This window comes from Brassica napus, unplaced genomic scaffold, assembly GCF_020379485.1.
Source record: "Brassica napus cultivar Da-Ae unplaced genomic scaffold, Da-Ae ScsIHWf_1422;HRSCAF=2008, whole genome shotgun sequence".
Lineage (NCBI taxonomy): Eukaryota > Viridiplantae > Streptophyta > Magnoliopsida > Brassicales > Brassicaceae > Brassica > Brassica napus.
This window is the reverse complement of record NW_026014836.1, coordinates 45221-52096: the sequence shown is the minus strand read 5'-3', so window position 1 is coordinate 52096 and position 6876 is coordinate 45221. Positions and strand designations below refer to the sequence as shown.

The 6876-nt window shown below is 33.3% G+C and overlaps 2 pseudogenes; both read right to left on the bottom strand.

The window, feature by feature from the left end:
• Positions 1–2240: 2240 nt before the first annotated feature.
• On the bottom strand, positions 2241–4175 carry LOC106384689 (annotated as a pseudogene).
• A 737-nt stretch (positions 4176–4912) lies between these two features.
• On the bottom strand, positions 4913–6850 carry LOC106384690 (annotated as a pseudogene).
• Between the last annotated feature and the right edge of the window lie 26 nt (positions 6851–6876).

The window sequence follows — 6876 nt, the reverse complement described above, 5'->3', positions numbered from 1 at the left end:
AAAAACCAATTTACTAACATAGGTTACAATTTTATATCTACAACTATGTATTATCTCTCTTTTTCGAAACTCTCAACATATATTGTTTAAAAATGTTTATATAATAAATATATTAGTATAGAACTAATAAAAAATATTTTAATAGAAAACTATATATAGTTTTAACTATTCATTTAAATATTAATGACAAATTAAATTTTACTTATAAATTTAATTTTTATTTTAATTATAACAAAATCTGTTGAGAAATATATAAAAACATCTTCCCAAAATTTCAAATATTCTTTTTATAAAATAATGTATTAATGTAGTAACAAAAAAAGTTCAAAATTCATGTAATCTTCTAGACTCAAAAAATAGTTTTATAGTTTTCCTATTTTTTCTTGACAAAATATAAAATTCTGAAATAAATATTCAAAATAAAAATGATGATATTTCAATTTTTACCAAAGATAAAATCATATATAATAAAGAATAAATTTTTGAAATGCAACCCGAAAAGCAAACTATGTTAAAAACTAAAGTAATCTAATATTTTAAAATATTCATTTAATAACCAAAAAAAAACTTAATATCATAACATCCAAAATATCATATATCAATAAAATTTACTAAAATAATATGGTAGATACTAATATGTTCAAATTTACTAAAACAATATGGATATTTAATTTGAACAAGACAGTGTATTTAACGAAATTTGAAAATTATACATTTACATTTACAGAATTAAAATTAAAATTTGAAAATTATACATTTACGAAATTATACATTGACGAACATTATTAATAATCTGTAACAAAATTATTAAGTGGTAAAAAAATAAGAAAATAGATGAACATCACCGAATATATAGCAGAGAGAACTGCATGTAGGAAATATGTTTTTTTAGAAAAAAAAGACAAAAAAAATTTGAATCGTATGCTAATCACCTGCAAAATAAAATTTTAAAACAAAAAAGGGTGAATGGTAATTCAAGTGAAGTTCTCTTCCGGTTCTCTTGCACGAGCAGACGATCTATCTTTCTCATGTCACTTCATTCATAACCTTAGGGTGGCTTCCATAGTATTGCTGCTTGATGTGACTCATGCTCAGGGTTCGTACAGGGATTTGGAAAAAATATTTTTAGTCCGCCGAGGGATAATCCCAAAAGGTTTAATCAAAGGAATCATGCTTGCTTGAAATGTTGACAGTGCTGCTACACATTATTAAGTTTCTTGCATTTGAAGTGGACTGCATCTTCATCTGCCGTTTCAACATGACAAATTGTTCTATTCTATATGTTTTCTTTCTCTGTTTCAGTGAAAGTAGGAGCTCAAATTAAATACCTCGTCGAACCCTATAAGCCTGAGACAATATGATATGTGTTTCAGTACTAGCACTAACATAACACAACTCTACTTTCTAGAAAAGGAAGACTTGATCGCCAGTACGATTACTACAAAATGCTGAATATTCATTCATCTATACTATTAAAGTAAAATACCTTCTAAAATTTTTCCCTTGATTTTTTTTGATAACTACAAGAGCCGTATGCCACTTCTATATTTATGTTTAACAAATTTAATTATTAGTAAACATAAAATACTTACCATATTTATGGAGATTATAATCTTTTAGAACTGAATGAGATCGTAATATAATAAATGTTAAACGTGATAGATTCATACAATATTATTTGAATTGGTTAGAAAACTATTTAATAATTTATCTGGACCAGTAAACACAGTGGACAAAATCTTAGCTACGTCAACTTTTGTTTAGTCTGGTCAACAAAATATGTCAAATGTAAGTGACTCTACAATTAACGTAATTATATAAATTGAAATGTATTTCATATTAGCATCTTTTATTTACCGGTTTGGTATGTTTAGGTACATTTAATTAGAAAATTAATTTACCAATAGTTCATATGGTATTCGGTAATATTATAAAATATTTTAATTCAAAGTATATATTAAATTAACAAGAAATAATTTATTATTTATTTTATTGTTATTAAAACTATAATATAATAAATTATTTTTAAATTATGATTATGTATTTTATCACTGGTTAACATAAAATAAAATTTTACCATCTATTTATAATTTAAAATCAGGAAGATAAAATTCTAACTATATAATACTGAAAGTTACACTTATAATAAATTATTTTAATATACATTTTATATTTTTTGTGCATGTTGTAACTAAGAACATAAAAAGTTTACACCAGTTTAAAATTAATTATGGCTATATTATATTTTTATCAAATAGATTTATTTTACAACTACAAGACAATTTCAGGCTTTTAAAGCACGGATCAAAATCTACTAAACAATTAAAGAAACTTAGATAAATATATCCAGAGACAAATACCAAGTAGCCGTAGCTAGTTTGACAAAATGATAAACCTCAAGGGCATAAACGTGACTTTTTAACCTTATTATACTCCTTCACTCTTGTTGCTCTCTCTTTGCTTTTGCTTCCTTCTCCTTTCGCCATCTGAATCAACAATACACACACATTATACATACAAGGAGACTATATACTTTATAAGGGCACCAACCAAACAGTGGGTCCATTTGGTTAAAGTTGAGGACTAAAGAGACTATTGTCCCTACCTCTGAACACTAAATACACTTCGTTTAGATAGATCATACCTCTGATACAAGTCAATCAAACGGAGACAACGAGACAATGTAAGAGCTGAAAATGTGTGGGAACGCTTTGCACAATATCAATCCACTCAACATTTCCCCAAACCTGACCTTCATTATCTGTTTCCAACTTGATTTCCGCACACAAAATCTTCTTCATATTACTGGTATTACGTCTCCTATACCCTTCACATAAAAGTAAGAGCTTCCCACCACAACTAACTAGCTTAATATTTCTATTAGAGCCGCAATTCCTATAGCATATCACTATTAATGAGCCTAACCCTTTCACACCTTTCCAGTCTACTCCATCCTTTGTCCACGCACAGAAGTGGTAATCATAATCTATACAATACCATACACTGGCCATCACACATGCTGACTTCGGAATATAGAGGTGCTCGACGCCACCATCCATCAAACGTGTTGATTCCTCAATACTCTCCCAGCTAACTTGTCTTGTATCATAAGCACACTTTTAGTATGAGTTCCAAAAGTAAATATTTCCTTTTATCTCTTTGATTGTGTAAGGGGTATATCTACGTATCTTACGTATCTCAGTGCCGGGATCGGAGAGAGGTCCCCAAGTTTGCGTCATTATGTCGAACACCTCGGCCCATGGTTCATCATCATCTCCGCATCCTCCCATCACATATATTTTTCCATAGTAGAAACATGCGAGAGCATACTTCAGGGCTACAATCATGCTAGGTGCATCATGCCATACGTGAGTACGACAATCAAGGATTCGTACCGTTGCTGACGGTTGTCTTCGAGTGTCTTCTTTTTCTTCTTGAGGGTTGGATTAGGGTTAATCCAGAGGGTAGACCATTGTGGACATTGGAGGGTTTCATCGAAGAGACACTGCTCGGAAGAGAGGAGTGACCGGAAGCTTTTTGAAATGATTGAGAGTCTCGGGTAGTATGCTCTCGGGATCCGGGCTAAGCAGTTCACGGCGATTTCGTCTGGAAGTAAAGAAAACGATGGTGGTGGAGAAGCATGTGTAGTCGGCTTCTTCTTCCTTGACCTCTTCTTCTCCGGTGGTTCTACTTGGAGGCTCATATGGCTGCGATGACTTCCTCTGTGGGTGAAAACTAGATTAAATAAGAAAAAGCTTGTTTGGTGAATAAAATTACACACATAGTCATTTGCGATTTACTAATAGCAGCCCCACCCTTCTTTTATTCTGCCAATTTGTTCTCTAATTTTTATTTCGATCACAGAAGCCCCTAACGTTGGAGCTAAAAAGAAGTTATATTTGAAGTTTGAACAGACATGGTTTCAACTACGGAGATTTCAAACTGTAACATATTAAACCGAAATTTCTGTGTGTTTATTTGCAAAACGTAGAATTCAACATCACTTGCAATGTTAATTAAAACGTACCTCCTCGAAAAGTTCTTTGTTCTTTGCAAATCAACATCTATAGACACCGTTATTGATCCCATTGTAAACCCATTCGTTAGTTTCATTGATTTTAGCTTGGAGATGAGAAGATCATGACTATGATTCAATTCAGTGTTGAACATCCGGATTATGCCTGCGCTCTCGTTGTTCACAACAGTCTTAAGCTTCTTACCACATAGAACCTTTTGTAAAAAAAAAAAATACATCTCACACCATCTAGTTCCGACTTAAGACGACTTGAAAACACAAACAAACAAACATTTAGAAAGCAAAAACACTTAATTAGGATATGTTTTGTTGTACTTGTACCCTACATGATCCATTCAAATATTTTTACATCACCAATTTGGATACGGATTCAAGTTTAGGTTCTTTCGGATTTCAAGTTCAACATCACTTACTATATGCTTATTGGTGTATGGTTTTAACTTTCTCAAACACACAACATGACTCCAAATGTAAAAAAAAAATTGATCTTGAATAATACAATTTCACGAAATTTTGCGTTGATTTATGAGGCAAAGAAGAGTTGATATTTGGTCGGCAAAGGATGATCCTAAAAGGGTTATCAAACGGATGGTTTCCATAGGAACTATGCTTGCCTGAAACGTTCAGTGTTGCTACACTTTATTAAGTTTCTCATATGGTGTGGACGACGGCATCTTCATCCGCCTGCATCTGACCTTTCAACATGACAATTTTTTTCTAATTTTTCTATTTTATGTTTTTTTTTTCTGTTTCAGTGAAAGTAGGAGCTGAAATCAAATACATCGGCGAACTTTCTAAGCCTGAGACAATCTGATATGCGTTACACTCCTAGCATTAACATAATGTGGAGTAACCAATATCATTACTACAATACTGTTCAGTCAAAGGCTTAGATAAATATATCGAAAGATAAAACAAAGTTGCCGAGGTAGTTTGGCAAAATGATAAAATTTCATGTTCATAAACTTGACTTTTAACCCCTAATTCTTCTCCTTAACTCTTGTTACTCTCAATTTGCTTCTGAATCCTTCTCCTTCCTCCAGCTGATCAACAATACATTCACATTATATATATAAGGGGACAATATACTTTCTTAACTTCAACTGTGGCAAATGGTATAAAATCAGCGTTAACGTAATTAATGGTTTGTACATTTTGTTAATGTTGATGACTAAAAAGCAACTATTGTCTCTACTCAATACACTTAATTTAGTTTGATCATACCTTTGATACAAGTCAATCAAAGGGAGACAACAAGACAATGCAAGAGCTCACACTGTGTGGGGACGCTTTGCACAACATCAATCCACTCAACATTACCCCAAACCTCACCTTCATCATCAGTTTTCAACCTGATTTCCGCGCACCAAATCTTCTTCCTATTACTGGGATTATGTTTCATATACCCTTCCCACAAAAGTAAGAGCTTCCCACCACAACTAACTAACATAGTTGTATTACTACTACAGCCACCATTCCTTTTGTACATATCTCTTAATGAGTCTAACCCAAAATCACAACTCCCCATTCTCCTCCATCCTTTGTCCACGGGAAGTAGTATGGAGCATGACTTATAAAATACCATACACCATCAATCACACATGCTGACTTCGGAAAAGAGTTGTACTGTACACCACCATCTGTCAAACGTGATGACGCCTGTAACTCCTAAATACTCTCTCAATTATCGTGGCTTGTGTCATAAGCATACGTTCGTTCGGATTGAATTCCAAAAGTAAGTCTTCCCTTTTATCCCTTTGATTCTGCAAACACTATAGCTACGGGTACCTATATTACGTATGCCAGTACCCTGATCCGAGAGAGGTACCCAAGTTTGGGTATTTGTGTCGAACACCTCAGCCCATGGCTCTTCCAGTACTCCACACCATGACATATATTTTTCCGTTGTATAAACATGTGAGAGTATGGTTACGGGCTAAGATCATGCTTGGTGCATCACGCCATGATAAGTTTCCACTGGTTTTCTTACTCTTCTTCTTCTTCCATTAGGATTAATCCAGAGGGTAAACCATTGGGGAGATTTGTCATTGGAGAGACAGACGTAGAGACACTGCTCGGTGCTTCTGATGTGAGATCGAGCTAAGTAGAGCTCCTTGGAATAGAGTAGTGACCGGAAGCTTTTTGAAACGATTGAGAATCTTGGATAGTACGCTCTCGAGATCCTGGCTAAGCAGTTCACGGCGATTTCGTCTGGAAGTAAAGAGAATGATAGAAATGAAGGTGGTTGTGACGTCTTCCTCGTCTTCTCCGGTGGTTCTACTTGACGGTTCATGGCTGCGATGACTTTCTGTGTGGATGAAAACTCTTTGGCGTGTAAAATTTTTCACATAAAGTTCTTTTGCTATTTACTAATAGCAACCCCTCCCTTCTTTTGTTTTGCCAATTTGTTTTCTAGATTTTATTTCGATCACAGAAGCCCCTAACTTTCTCACATCGTGTTGGCTGAATCGTTTCTCTGACTTCTGTCTTGACAAATCTATGCTCTTTAAATAAATAAATAAAAAGGAAAATTGAAAAAATGAGACACTTTGAACTTGGATTTGTCACAATAGGACTTTTAGAAGATGTTTTAGAAAAATAGGATTTACTAAGCATGCAAATACTATACTACCCTTAATGTACCAATTAAGTTAGATTATAATTATAAATTCTAATTTTCGTAAAAGATTTTAAATGTTAAAAAATTAAAAAGTAATAAAAAAAAATAAAAAATTAAAATAGGCAAAAGGAAGGCCCACATCCCGCACCCCTAATTTTTTTTTCTCGTCGTTTTCTCCGCCGTAGAGTCGTGGCTCTTCCATGGCGATTTAGGGTTAAAC